This window comes from Cynocephalus volans, chromosome 10 (genome assembly GCF_027409185.1).
Source record: "Cynocephalus volans isolate mCynVol1 chromosome 10, mCynVol1.pri, whole genome shotgun sequence".
NCBI lineage: Eukaryota > Metazoa > Chordata > Mammalia > Dermoptera > Cynocephalidae > Cynocephalus > Cynocephalus volans.
Genome location: NC_084469.1, coordinates 5,025,710 through 5,041,518, shown reverse-complemented (window position 1 = coordinate 5,041,518; position 15,809 = coordinate 5,025,710). Strand labels below are relative to the sequence as shown.

Here is a 15,809-nt window from a genome sequence, read left to right as displayed (position 1 = left end):
TTAGCATATTTATCCTTGACCTTGGTGTTACAAGGCTGCACTCTAACCAACTGAGCTAACCAACCAGTCCCACAAAAGAGAAAATATAAGGCCTTTAAAAAATTACTAAGTTCAACTTTTCTCATGGAATCAGGTAAGACCCTGCATTAGTCCACTTCTGTTGTTTATAACAAAATACCTGGAACTGGGTGATTTATAAGAAAACAAAATTTACTCCTTACAGTGTCAGAGGCTAGGAAGTCCAAAGTCCAGGTAATACATTTGGTGAGGATCTTTTTGGTGGTGTCTTTACAGCAATGCAGGGGTCTCACAAGGCAGAAAATGGCAGAGCAGAGAGAAACTAACCTCTCATGTGTTCTTCTTTTAAAGCCCTCAGAACCACACCCCTGACCACCATTTTTAATCCACTCACTAGGCATGGTCCTCAGAATCTAATCACCTCTTCAAGGCCCCACCTTTCAATCACCACAGTAGGATCTCCCACCTTCAACAGTTACAGTGGGAATTAAGCTTCAAATATATGGACTTTGGGGGACACAATTCCATCAATCCACAGCAGACCCCTAACTCTTACATGACAGAAGTAATTAAATAAATACACTGATTGATCAACACTATGCAATAAATTAAAAAGAAATCTATTTATGATGGGTATCAGGTATATTTAATACTCAGTTATAAAGAGGCGGGAGATGAAGAGTGTAGTGCTTTTAATAGTGTCCCTCCAAAATTCATGTCTGCTTGGAATCTCAGAACATGACTTTATTTGAAAATAGGATCATTATAGATGTAATTAGTTAAGATGAGGTCACACTGGATTAGGGTGGGCCCTAAGTCCAATGACTGGTGTCCTTGATAAGAGGAGAGCACAAACAGAGAAACACACAGGGAAGAAGGCCATGTGACGACGAAGGCAGAGACTGGAGTTATGCTGCCACAAGCCAAAGAACACTAAGGATTGCTAGGAGCCACCAGAAGCTAGAAAAAGGCAAGGAAGGATTCTTTCCTAGAGCTTTAGAGGGAGGGTAGTCCTGCTGACACCTTAATTTAGGACTTGTAGCCTCCAAAACTGTGAGACAATAAATTTCTGTTGTTTTAAGACACCCAGTTCGCAGTAATTTGTTAAGGGAGCTCTGAAAAACTAATGTGAAGGGTAAATGTTCAATTTAGGCAGGGTAAACAGCTGATGTTGATAGGTATTTTGTGTACTTTTTGTGTACTCCAGAACCAATGGCTAGTGTAAATAGAAAGAGATGGTAGTTGATGGGGGCTGCTGGAAGATGGGGGCCAGTAGAATGTTAAACACAGGGGGGTTGGTAGCCAAAATTATATTCCCTAATTATTCAAAAAGGAAAAATAATGCTATAGGCAAATGCATGTACAATCACAACCTCTTTACATTCTCATACAAGATGACAGAATCTTTCCTTGCATTTTCTAAGTGGGAAATGGCAAAGATGGAAATCCAATTTCATAGGAAGAAGAAGGACTGAAACAAAAAGCTGTGAGGGTTCAACGTCAGAAATCCCACCCTTAACTCCATCCTCTCTGATCACTGGCCAGATATAAGCAATAGGAATAATCTTTCTCATGAAATGTTATAATATTGCTTAAACTTCAGCTTTTGACCTCACAGTAACTCACTGACATTTTAGATCCAAGAGGAAGGTCCAAATATCCTTTGTATTCAGTAAAGTGTCTATCATACTCCCAGCACTCACTGGATACTAAACAAAAGTAAAGACTTGGAGATACCTAGGTTATTTCCTACTGCTCAAGATCAGTCTGAAGACAGGGATAGTTGGTCACTAAGAAGAGGAGAAATAATAATTGTTCAAAGAAGTCAATAACCAGGTTAGAAAAATAACTTTGAACCTCTTCATTTTTTCTGCTTTTCAATCCAGTTGGATTACACCACTTCATGTATTTTCAGAAAGATGTAAACGTAGGCTACTAGGGCTCTATCTTTCAAAAAGTTTATAATGTAATGGTGTGAAAACTTGTCATGTACAAATAATTCCAGATAGAATATAATTAGGTCCTTAAACAAGCACTAATCCAACATATTCCAAAAACCCAGCTCTAAGACTACACTGGGGGAGCTGGAATAGAGTAAGAAGGCCTCATGGATGAAATAAACTTGAGTTGATGTACATAGTGCCAGTGCATTAGCCTTCCGGATTTAAATGTTCAGGAATAAAGGAGAAACCAACTAAGTGGTAACACAACATTTAATCCACATGTGGTTTTATTCCTGTCTAATTAATTTATGCAAATTGTAGTGGTACAGAACTATATCAACTATACACGCATGTGATAAACAGAGCTGTTAGTGATAGATATTTTTCTAATTTTTAAAATAATGGTGTTAGAGTCCCCACTGATGCCCTTTTGAAATGTTTGTATGAACACTGTTCCTTTTAAGGACCAAAAGCTTTCTTAATTCATCATGCAATAAATGGATACACTAGGCCAAGAGTAAGCAAATTATGGCCTACTGGTCAAATCCAAACAACTGTCTATTTTTGTAAATAAAATTTTAACGGTACAAAATCACACCCATTCATTTATGTATCTTCTATGGTTGCTTTACACTACAATGGCAGCATTGAGAAGTTGCAACAGAGAAGGTATGGCTCACAAAGCCTAAGATATTTAATATCTAGTTCTTTACAGAAAATGTTTGCCAATCTCTGCACTAGGCTCCTAGGAATATAATGTAAAACAAATTACCATAATATCTGTGGGGTAGGAAACAAGTGAATTTATGTTAAATATTAATACCTTTTTAAAAGTTTTTCCAAATGTTTTAATTTCATTTTTCAAACAACTCTAGTTGGATAAATACTTTTTCCCCCTAAAAATTAGTCTGTTTTCCCACAAGAGAAAAAAATGAATGTTTCTAATCAGGACCTGAAATTTCCTATAAAACAATTTTCTAAGGGCTGGAAACTTATAAAGATACACATGACGTTTATTTTTTTAACATGTAAGTTAAACACGATTATAATTACTCTGAATTTAAAATATACTAGCCAGGTCTTAGTTTCTAAAACCTTTCAAATGACATTTTAAAAAAATGCTTCCATTAAACCAAAATATTATTCTCTAAAGAATGTTTTTTTTATCATTGTTATTACATTATAGCTAATTTCCCTAATTACCTTTAAAAGTATAATCCTAACTCTAGTCTTAATGTTTTCCTGTGCTACATATGGCAGCAGTATCTTATTATACAGTAGGTATAACTTCTATCAGGCAATGCTACTTTTCAATTCTATTATTTTTATAATTTAGCACACATAATTTGTATATACTAATCATATATCTTTTTATAGATATATAATCATTTTTAATTTTATGAAGATATAATGATCTTAATCATTATATCTTTTTAAAAAGCAGTGTCCTGGTAACCCACCTTTTCCAAAGGTATAAGAACTAGATTAAGTGCCAGTATTAATAGCTGTACAGTAGGCCTCCCATCCTTAGGGGATACAATCCAAGACCCATAGTGGATACCTGAAACTACGGATAGTACTGAACCCTGTATATACTATGTTTTTTCCTATATATGCATACCTATGATAAAGTTTAATTTATAAATTAGGCACAGTAAGAGATTAACAACAATAATAATAAAATAGAAAAATCATAACAATATGCTATAATAAAACTTATGTAAATGTGGTTTCTCTCAAAATATCTTACTGTATTTTCCTATTTACAGTAAGATATAAAATATCTTACTGTATTTACTATTATCTTACTCACCTATTTTCAGACTTTGGTTGACCACAGGTAATTGAAACCATGGAAAGTAAAACTGTGGATGAGGGGGGACTACTATAATAAGTTTGGAGGTTAATCATGAAATAATGGAATAACTTTTGAACACTAACATTAGCCTATTCATTTCTTTCCAAGTGAGGCTTATAGGAGAAAACTGTTTCTTCTCTCTTTCTCAGAGTATTTAGAACGATGGATCATATCTTCCATTCTCTACCAAGAACTGCATGACACTCCCAGGCCCCTAGCAACTGGGAAACAATTTCTATACACAGATACCCCATTAATCCATCAACATGTAGTTCGAGGTAAGGTGATAGAAATGGCAGAGGCAGCCGCAATAGTGAAAGAAGACTACACTGAATACACCACAAAAACTGAATCTTCCTTCTTTCTTTTCCCCTTAGTAAACCTTCCAGAGCAGGGTCAAAATGCACAGAGGCCTACGATCTATTGTATGGATTCCTAAAGAGGTGCTGCACCACTTCGGTTTTTACAATATTTGTTTTAAACTCTTATTATTGTTGATTGTTTCTTGTTTATGTTTGGTATTTAGTCTGTTTTTTTCTCCCAACTACCTGAAAACATAAAATTCATAGGCTACTTCTGAACTCAGAACAAATTTATAATATAAATTATAAATTCCCACACTAACAGTCATATACGGATTACTACTTCAAACACAAACTGAACTCAGAAACCCTAACTCAGAAAAATGGAAGCCAGGACCGGCCCGTGGCTCACTTGGGAGAGTGTGGTGCTGACAACACCAAGGCCACAGGTTTGGATCCCTGTATAGGGATGGCTGGTTGGCTCACTTGGGAGAACGTGGTGCTGACAACACCAAGTCAAGGGTTAAGATCCCCTTACTGGTCATCTTTAAAAAAAAAAAGAAAGAAAAATGGAAGCCAAAGGCACAGTTATCATTTGCCGTATTCTGAGTGTGACTCCATGGATGTCACCTTCAAGAAGTTACATGAAGCTGATACACAACAGAGCACAAATGACCACATCCTGTGCCAGGCAGCATTTTTTTGTCTCTGTGGTTAAACACTGGTACAAATTAATGTATAGCTTGGTAGAGCTGGAATGTTAGTTGAAGCTGTGATTTGAATCTCAGAAGTTTTAGAGAAAGAACTCCATTTCTTGATCCCTTAAGAAATCTAAGACAAAAGATAAAGACCCTGAGAAACTATTTTATTTTCTTCCTTTGAGAAACACACATACACACATATACTTAACCCAGGGCTTTCATTTAGTCACTTAGCAAATATTTATTGCACACCTACTACGGGCCAGGTACTGTTCTAGGTGCTGCAAATACCTAGCAGTGAAAAAGACAGCCCAAGATCCTGGTTAATTAAGGGTGGAAGGAGAAAGACAATAAACAAACAAACAAATAAAACTCCAAAATTATCCGCGGTCATGCAGATTATATGGGTCATACAGAGAATTAAAATAGGGTAGTATGTTAAAATAGTGATTAGGTTATTAGGGAAACCCTCTCTGAAGAAGTGACATTTAAGATGAGATCATAAAGCAATAATGATTGACTTATCAACATAAATATTAGCATAAAATGTGAGCAATGTTAATACAAATATGGTGCTTAAAATTCATAAAAAAGCCTGGAAGTAAATATTACGTAATAGGTACTGTCTTGGATAGTAGAATAGAAGTGGGTTTTTTCATTTTTCTTTTCTACTTCTATGAACTTTCCAAACTGTGGTATAATATATACATTTTTTTTGTCTTTTTCGTGACCGGTACTCAGCCAGTGAGTGCACCAGCCATTCCTATATAGGATCCGAACCCGCGGCTCCCAGCGCCACACTCTCCCGAATGCGCCACTGGCTCGGCCCCAAAAATATATTTTGACTTTGTTCCTGTTCCTGTTCCCAGTTCTGGGCACAGAGCTCCTAAAACACGTGGAATTTCCTGAGTGACAGGAGTGTCTTTTGTTATTCATAACAAGCCTCTATGAATAGCACCTGAGTTTATGCTAATGAGGTAACTTAGGTTGTTCCTCCCCGCCCCCCCTCACCCCCCAGGATGGGGCTGGTCACTAAAAAGACCACAGTAATTACAGGGTTGGAACTTTCAGCCCCACCCACTGACTTCCAGGAAAGAGAGAAAGTGGTGCAGGAATTGGAGATTAAACTCTATGAAAACTCTTAACAATGAGATTCAGAGAACTTTCAGGTTGTGAACACGTGGAGGTGCTGGGAGGGTGGCATGCTCAGAGAGGGCATGGAAGCTCTCCTGTCTCCACGCTTTGCCCTATGCATCTCTTCCATTTGGCTGTTCCTGAGTTATATCCTTTATAAACCAGTAACAGTAAGTAAAGCGATTTCCTGAGTTCTGAATCATTCTAGCAAATTATCAAAACTGAGAGGGGGTTGTGGGAACCCCTGAATTTGTTCATGTTGGACAGAAATGTGGGAAACCTGGGGACTTCGTACTTGCAACTCATGTATGAAGTGGGAATATTCTTGTGGAACAAGCCCTTAACCTGTGGGGTCCACACTAACTCCAAGAGTTAGAATCAGAGTTGAATTGAGTTGTTGGATACCCAACAACTGAATTGTCTGAAGAATTGGTTGTTCATGTTGGAAAACACACCAGAACTGACAGGAATGGGATTTGCTAAGTGGCCCTGGCTCGTGGAAACGTGGTTTGGAAAGAAAAAGGATGAAAGAGCAGGAGATGAGGAACTTTTGATTCCTGGGTGGCCACATGGTATCCCATGGTTGCCCATGATATGGAACAGCAGCTGTGCTTTGATCAGTTACTAAAAGCAAAAGTTAACAATGGAATTTAGAGATGGACCCAACTCCTGAGGAGCTGGTTCACAGGATGCATAAGGAAATGCAAACTAACAAGAAAAAAAGTGAAATATACAATCCCATGGTTACCGTTATCTGTAATTTAAAATGAAAGTAAAAGAGAGTGCTGTTAGAGCCTTGATGTTGAAACAAATTCAGATTCCAGTCAACTTGGGCTTTGGATACCAGACTCAAAGCATCCCCTAAAGGGAAAAATTATGTGGGAACAATAGAGAATACCTCTAACACCTCTCATCACCAAGAAGGTGGTCTAGGCAGGGAAGGGAAAAACCAAGCAACTACTGAAACCAGGGTATATAGTGTGAAGGAGCTACTTTATTTTGTAGATGAGTATCATCAGCTTCCTGAAGAACCTTTACTAAAATGGATTGTGAGAATGATTAATTTAGAGGCAGTATCTTGGCTTTTAAATGCTGCACAGTGAAAAAGTATGTTTGGGTTGAAACATGGTCCACAGCTCACTATGGAACAATCACGAATGACTATACATTATCCAGATACACAGCAGGCTATTCCTGAGGGAACAGCCAGCTTGGTGGACTAAATAAAAGCCACTATAAGACCTGTTTACACTGAGAAGGGGGACTATCCAACTCTCCCTATAGATGCCAAGTGGAACATCACAGATGAAGCATCTAAAATTCTTCATATGTAAGCTATGAGCTATGTGGGATTGGCTTTATGATAACTGGGATATTCATTCCCCGTCATAGTAAATGTCATGGTTAAGGGTATCCAAGAACGTACATGTTGCATATGGTATGGTAAAGTTGGCGTGGCCACAGGAGAAAATGAGAATGGGGCTTGGATATAAGAAGTTTATTACACTCACAGACGCCAGAGAGGAGTTATTATATGCTATGTAGGGTCACAGAGGAAAGCACCAGTGCTGGTCAGGAGGCAGAAAAGAGAAGTGAGAGAAAAGATTAGGCCAGAGCCTTTACTAAGATTTCTGTGAGAAAGGCAAGGCAGGGCAGGGTAAATAAATAGTTTAAGATGGCTAATTTGAATAATTTTAGCAGACTTTGGACATAGGGATGGTCTCCAGTCTGGTATCAGGCTCTGGAATGATTTAGAGTAGGGGAAATATTGGCTTTGTGTGTAAGAGTTAGATAGGAGGTAACTGACTCAGGAGGGTATAGACTCAGGATTGGGGGCTTCATATATGAAAAGCACACTCCTGCCCAAGCCCTTTATTACCTCTAATAATTGACTAGCCCTGGGAGTAGTAGTCTCCCCCTGGATCTCTATGGCCCCCAAATGTCAGAGCATCAAGAATATAGAAAATAAGAAAATATAGTTAATATGATTGGCCCTGTGATTAATGGATGCTAAATAGACAAATTCAGAATCTAAGAAAATACAGTTGGTACAGGGAGCCTCTTTTGAATGTAACTTTAGTGCTGTAAAATTGAGCAACAGTCCAAGAAGCTTTATTGAATTTGCTTCCTCAGCTTCCCCTCATGGATCTTAGATATGCTCACAAACATGTTAGATTAATTAACAACAAAATGGGGAGAAGCAGAGGGGACAGTCAAAGGACTCATCTCATCAAGACGGACATTTTTAAATAGTTATTAAGAAATAAGGTGAATAAAAGAAACCTTGATAGCTGTGAAACAAAGAGGGAGGGAAAAAGGAAAAGAGGCAAGGGACTCATTTCCAGGAGGATAAAGTTCCCAGCAGGGTGATGGTTATTAACACATGGGATAAATAAAAGACATTGACGTGGTTGAAACAAAGGTCTTAAAGCACTACTGAAGGTTGGACAAACCAAAGGGATCCCTTCATGGTCCTCCTACATTTAAGGGACCCAAACAAGTTCATTCAGTTTGGAAAAAATTTTAAATCTAGAAGGCAAACATTACATTGAGAAATCTAATCTGAAATCACCTAGGGCAATAGGCAGATTAATCATGATAAAGACTGACAAAAGGGCCAGGGTCCCTTGACTGAATGCCTCATTAGGGACCCAAAAGCCTTTTGCACATAAGGAGGTAAAGTGGTCAGGGGGTGGAAAAGAAAAGTTTCTGGGACTCATTGACATGAGCCTCATATACTATGGTACCAAAATATGCTGGTGAAGCCTTAATAGGGGCTTCAATGAGATTGAGAAAATATAGAAATGGAAGAGTTGATAGGATTAAGGTGGAGATTTAGATGAAAATTGGAATGTTTAACAGGCTTTATGCAGGGCTGGCTAGTTAGCTCAGTTGGTTAGAGCACACCCTTGTAACACCAAGGTCAAGGGTTTGGATCTCCATATGAGTCAGCTGCCAAAAAAAACCCCCATTATACCAAACAGGTTTTATGTAAAAAGACTGTGTCTCCTTTATATAAATATTTTATGGGAATGAATGTTATATCTGGCTAGGGAACACCTCCCTACCTAGCACTGTAAAACCAGAAACCTTTGATGAAGCCCTGACAGAGGCTACAGTTAGAAATGCAAGGGTCGATGGGATTAAAGTGAAAGTTGAAGAAAATTGGTAATGTTTGAACTGGTTTCATCTCTTTTACCTGAATGTATTATGGGGATGGACATTGGGTCTGTCTGGGGAACTGTTTCTGTAAAACAGAAGGCAGGTAAATCCACCCTTTAAGAAATATTAATTAGATATGCTAAAAGGTAACAAATAAGATTGGCCAGTTAGCTCACTTTCTTACAGCATGGTGCAATAACACCAAGGTCAAGGGTTGAAGATCCCTGTATCAGCCAGCTGCCAAAAAAAAAAAAAAAAAAAAGATCGCACAAGCTCTTCACAGTGTAGAAGAGAAACTGAAGTGTGCTATAGACAAATTCTCTGCGATAGCTTCTAAGTGGAGCATAGACTAGGACTTAACGGCAAAAGCCTGTGAGCACTTCCCAGCGACAATTGGGACTCTGCGCTAGAGAATTTCCATTTGAGGACAATTATCAGACTGCTATCAAACATTAATTGAAACTGCCCCTATCACTGAAAGACAAAAAATAATCTTAAAAAATAAGATACCCACAATGTTTTGGGTGATGTCAGAGAAATAAATGCTCTAATGGGGAAGGCAATGCCCCAGAAGAGTTCCATAATAAAATGGAAATGGTTTATACAGGATCATGCTACCTGGGGAATGCAAGAAGGAGATATTCACAAGCAGGGAGCCTCTTTTCCCCTAGCATTGACTTTGTAACTATGTGAAAAGCTGCTGGATTTTATTGTCACTTGAACAGTATCCAATAAAGTAGCCTTTGACTGACCAACAAAGAGCTGCTTGGTTTGTGGATGGCAGTTCTAAGGTTAAGAGACAACATCCTGTTTGGAAGACCACTACCCTGACTAAAGAAGGTAAAAACAAATCAGCTCGGTTGGCTGAATTACCTCCTGTTTTCCTAGCAGTGATAAAAGAATTGAAGAATAATAAATGCCTCTATTTTTCAGTTTCTACTGATTCATGGGTGATTTCCAATGGTCTGGCCAATGGCAGGTGGGCAGTGGAAATTTGGCCTATTAAAGGGATTCCCAAATGGGGCACAGCCCTCTGGAAATCACTATGGGAATTTGAAGGGTGTATTACAGTGGGACATGTTGATGCCCAGCAAAAGAATCCCCCTCCAAGCTTAGAAGGTGATTGGAACCAACAAATGGATATCATAGTGTGATTGCCGAAGTGGGTCCATGAAGTGAGTGGACATGGCACGAGCTGCTACAGCAATGCAGAGGATGGGCTGAATTTGGATATATTCCTCTTGTATCCTCTGTGGCACAAAATGCCAACAAACTCTTCCGTCTGCTAACAATAGAGACAGAGACTGCAGATGGCTACAGAGAAGATTCCCCAGGGGGAAGGCACTGCACAAAGCTGGCAAGTGGATTGGCATTGCTCCCAATGCCAGTAACCAAAGGGGCCTCCAATGGATTTTGACATGGATAGATACTGACTCTGCACTGAGCTTTGCTTACCCAGTGGGAGACGCAAATAGTCAGAGTACCATAAAAGAACCAGAACAGATGATACTGTACCAATGTGGACCTCCGAGTCACATTTCTTCAGACCAAGGAACACTATTTACCATCCATAATGTCAAACAATATGCAAAGATATAGCAGTTTGATAGAGAACTGGAGCAGGCAATTAAAACACTGGTTGTCTAACACAGGGTGAAGAATAGGCATAAAGGGCTGGTTTACACATTTTCACGAGTGTGCTCACAATCAATATGAGCTAAAGGAGAGTCCCTACTAGGTAGATTCCTCTGTTTTTCTGGTGGGTCTAGGGAAGAAAGGATGGGGAAGGACACTGGTATGACAAATATCTTTTATTTCCTTCCACACATCACTTCAACTTTCTCTTTCCTACCAGAGGCAGTGGTAGCAGGACCAGGGCTGCAACTACAAGTGCCAGAAATAGAGATGATTCCTAAGCAAGAAACTGTAACTATAGTTTTAAGCCTTTATGTCAGAATTCCTAAGGGCCTGATGAGACAGGTTGTGCCTTCACCCCACCTAGCAAAACTGGGGTTAACAGTGAATGTAGCTATATTATCTAGTAGTAGAAACATCCCACTAGTTCTGTACTTATGTACCCCTGCCCTATGTACAGAAATAGGCTGAGCGAGCGGGAGGTACTTGCTAGACTAGTATTGCTGCCTGCAGTTTAGACAAGCACAGTGGCCAAACCTAATGTTCCTTCCAAAGGTTGAAAAGATTGGGTACAAATGGAGAGAAGGAGGAAAAGTAGCTGAGGATAAAAGAATGAATAAACGGGTTATATAACAAGTTTTGTGAGTCATCCTAGCAAATAATTGAACTTGAGGGGGGTTGTGGGAACTCCCAACTTTGTAGCTAATTCAGACAGAAGTGCAGGTAACCCGGGACCTAGTACTTGAGACTGGTGTCTGAAGTGGGGGCAGTCTCGTGGGATTGAGTTCTTAACCTGTGGGGTGTGCTCTAACTCTGGGAGTTAGTGTCAGAATTGAATTGAATTGAATTGATGGACACACAGTTATTGTTTGGAGAACTGGAGAATTGGTTGTTGGTGTTGAAAAACAACCCAGACAAACTTTCTGTAATGAACATGCATTACTTTTATAATGGAAGAAAGTAAAATAAACATTATTTTCATAAAATGATGTTAATATAACTGGAACACTGAATAAAACACCTTAAATTCTCAAAGTTCACTGACAACAAACTTAAATATAAATTTAAATATTAAATACAAATATTTGTGAAATTGACAAAACTGAATCACTCCTAACTAAACCCACAAATACAAGTTTTCCTCTGAGAGCTGATTTCTTCTTTACAGTAAGGCTTAATCATATCTATAACCGTTAGTTTGTATACTATGGCTCACCTCCTATATCTTCATCTTCATTGCTTGGGCCTTCTGCATTGTCCACATTTTCTATTTCATGAGGCTTGGTTGAAATGTAGTCATTCAAAACTGCTGGACTTTCTAAAAGACAAAAAGAGTTTTAAGTGTGTAGTCAACTTTAAAGGATTTTAAAAAATGAATATGTATTAAATAGACCCCCATTTAATTTTCAGCTTCACAGAATCCCTTAGTGATAGATAGTATTCCCTTCACATATACTCTAGGGTGATATAAGTGAAAACTCATGAGGTTCAGAAATATGCTCAGGGTTCATGCACCCTTCCATTACACACAACTTTCTTGAATTCTTTCACCTGAGTTCAAATGCACTCATGCTCCTTCTGGACAGAAATTCTCTCTGCGTTGAGATATCTCATGATATTCAGTAGGATGCCACTGCTATTAATAACCAGAAAGTATTAATATGTAGTGATGAGAAATACTGAGCCTGACACTGGCATAACCCAGTCTGGAAAAAAAACTTTTCTAAAGGGAAGCCTCTAAGCTTCTATATGCCAAATCTTATTTTTCCCTTCTGTTCACATTATAAAAGTGATTCTGTGAAAACACATTGGACCCCAAGTTCCTTTATTTTTTTTTAATATTTATTAAATGCTGACAAGACTACAGATATGAAAACGTCATTATGCCTGTCCTCAAGGAACTAATAGGAGTACTTTGCAGATATAGGTAAAAGAAGCCCACAACTATAATAGAAGGTAGACTTGGTTGGACAGGGATTAAAGGAAATACAAAGTGTTATGGGAGTTCATAAATGAAAGGGAGCAGACATATAAAAGCATGCTTAAATAAGCAGCAAACTTGTTAAAAATCAAGTTTAAAGGGAATACAATTTTGTATGATAAATATTGATAATACTAGGAGTAAAAAAAGAAACAATGTAGCTGGAATTACTTTCACTATAAGCATAGTAGCTTAACAAAAATATAAGAGCAGAAGAAATAAACTGAAAAGTTATCCACTTTCTATCAAACTCTTTTCCAGTATTCAATAAATACCTACTGAGGACCTATTCATGCAACAAATAGTCAAGGACACTGAATCCTGTGGCATATTTAGGCTGGGCTGAAGTAGGGAGGTGACTAGAAACTCTGCAGTGGCATTCCTTTCAGCTGCAGTCATGACCAAACACATAGAGCAGGACATTTACTGGAATGCAAGAGTAAAATGGAAGCACATTTCATGAAATCTATGACTAAGAGGCTCTGAAAATGTGGTCACCATGGACACATTTTTTGATTTATGAATACCTAAATCTTCTAATTTCTGCATATTATGATGTATACTCTATGAGCTCTAAGATACTGTTCTAAACAGTGGTTCACCTTTCTCAAGCCTGAAATGATAAAATACAAGGCACACCTGAACAATTAATATGAGGTTTGGGTACAATTAAAATATGAGTTTACAACTCACAGTAACACAAAAGGCACTTAGGTGATAAATTTTTAAATATAACATAAGCTTTGATTCAAACAAAGTGAGTTAATCAATGGAGAACACAGAAGTTATTTTTAGGAAATAAATTATTTTAAATGTTTATAGTTTATTCTAGAGCAGGGGTCAGCAAACTGTGACCTGAGGGTCAAGTCTGACCATAGTCTGTTTCTGAATGGGCCCAGGAGGTAGGAATCATTTTCAATTTTTAAAGGACTGTAAAAAAACACAAAGAAGAATTTGTGACAGAGACCATATACGGCCTACAAAGTCTAAAATATTTATTATCTGGCCCTTCACAAAAAAGTTTGCTGACCACTGTTTTAAAGTGAAAGCACAAGTCATTCAAATACAAGCTACTATACTATATTATTCAACAAAACTGTCTTTATCCAAACCAATCAGTTGAAAAATTAAAAAGATAAAAACAAAACAAAACAAAACAAAACAAAAACAGTGATCAACATTAGGCAGTGTGGTTTGGCCTTATGATGCTAAAGAACTTATATGACCTATATGGATGAGATTTTTTTTATGAGCAAGAGACAACCCCATTTTTTTTTTTCAGCTGGCCAGTATGCGGATCCAAACCTGTGATCTTGGTGTTTTTTATAAGGCTGTGCTCTAACCAGGTGAGCCAACAAACCAGCCGCTTAATCACATTTTTTAAAAAAAACCACATTTCCATAACATTTTTACTGCAATCAGAATAAGAACATTCCTCTCTTTGGTATTTTCAGTAACGGTATATTTCTTTTTTTTTTTTTAAAGATGACTGGTAAGGGGATCTTAACCCTTGGCTTGGTGTTGTCAGCACCACGCTCAGCGAGTGAGCGAACCGGCCATTCCTATATAGGATCCAAACCCATGGCCTTGGTGTTATCAGCACCACACTCTCCCGAGTGAGCCACAGGCCGGCCCTTAGTAACGGTATATTTCTAGAGAAGAAAGATCTGATGTTACCTGCAGGCACAGACTGCTCCTGAGTGTTTTTCAGTTCCACATTTGGTTGTATATCTGAAAAGAAAAGGGTTATAAATATTATCCACTTGGGGTACATTTCTACAAATTTGAGCATTCCAAATTTAATAAGGATACCATTTTGGATAACTTAGCAGCAGAATTCCTCTTCCAGAGCAGGACTACACCACCTCTATATCCTCCCTAAAAGTGTCTCAAGGAGAATGAAAGGAATTATTGATGCAGCAATGTCACTCTAAAGAATTTTCTGCCAGAGATCTACTTAATACTAAGAACAATAAGCAAAAAGTGGGTCCCATTAGACAGAATTTCAGATATCCTTTATTTTCTCCCCTCAATATTTTATTATGAACATTTGCAAACATATAGAAAGAAAAGTTAAAAGAATTACACAGTGAATACCCATTACCCACCAACTAGACTCTACAATTAACATTCTATTTGCAAAACCACATATTTTTTCACCTATTCAGCACTCAATCCATCCTACTTTTTTGATGCATTTATAAAATAAGTTGCAGATATCAGTATACTGCTGACACTTCAGCATGCATATTATTAACTAGCATTCAATATATGCTTGCAATATTTTTAAGGTAAAATTTACGTAGGGCAAAATACACACATCTTATGCATATCATTCAATGAGTTTTTAAAAATGCACATCATCGTGTAATGCAAACTCCTATCAAGATACAGAACATTACCATTATCCCAGAAAATTTCCCTCATATCCCTTTCTAGTCAATCCTCCCCCATATACTCGAGATGTGTTTTGATCTTCTTCCACCACAGATTAGTTTAGCCTATTTTAGAACTTCATAAAAATGGAATCACACAGACATATGGTATAAACTCTTTGGCCTTAGGCTTCTTTCAGTCAACATGTTTTTGAGATACATCCATTCTGTGGCATTTATCAGTTGTTCATTCTTTTTTATTGCTAAGTAGTATTCTATTGTATGAATATCTCAGTTTGTTTATCTTTTCTCCTGTTAATGGACACCTAGACTGTTTCCAGGTTTGGCTATTATGAAGAAAACTACTATGATATTTCTTTTTTGTAAATAACAAACTTACACACTTTAGAATAGTTTTAAATTAACAGAAAAACCACAAAGATAGTACAGAGAGTTCCCATACACCTCACAGCCAGTTTTCTCTATTAACATCTTATATTAGTACAGTACATTTGTTACAATTAATGAATGACTATTGATATGTCATTATTAGTACAGTATTTAGATTTCCTTAGTTTTCATCAAATGTTCTTTTTCTTTTCTTTTCTTTTTTTTTGTGTGTGTCTTTTTGTGACCGGCCACACCACGCTCAGCCAGTGAGTGCACCGGCCATCCTTATATAGGATCCGAACCCGCCGCG

The 15,809-nt window shown here is 37.8% G+C and overlaps 1 protein-coding gene across 1 annotated transcript in view; it reads right to left on the bottom strand.

Moving 5' to 3' along the window:
• Window positions 1-14,460, bottom strand: part of IKZF3 (IKAROS family zinc finger 3) — a 53,363-nt gene extending 38,903 nt beyond the window's left edge. The window contains exons 1-2 of the mRNA XM_063109439.1: window positions 14,412-14,460; window positions 11,970-12,071 (exon numbers count right to left, since the gene is read on the bottom strand). The gene's annotated coding sequence lies outside the window, so the exon portion shown is untranslated. The remainder of the gene's footprint in view (window positions 1-11,969; window positions 12,072-14,411) is intronic.
• Window positions 14,461-15,809: the final 1,349 nt, after the last annotated feature.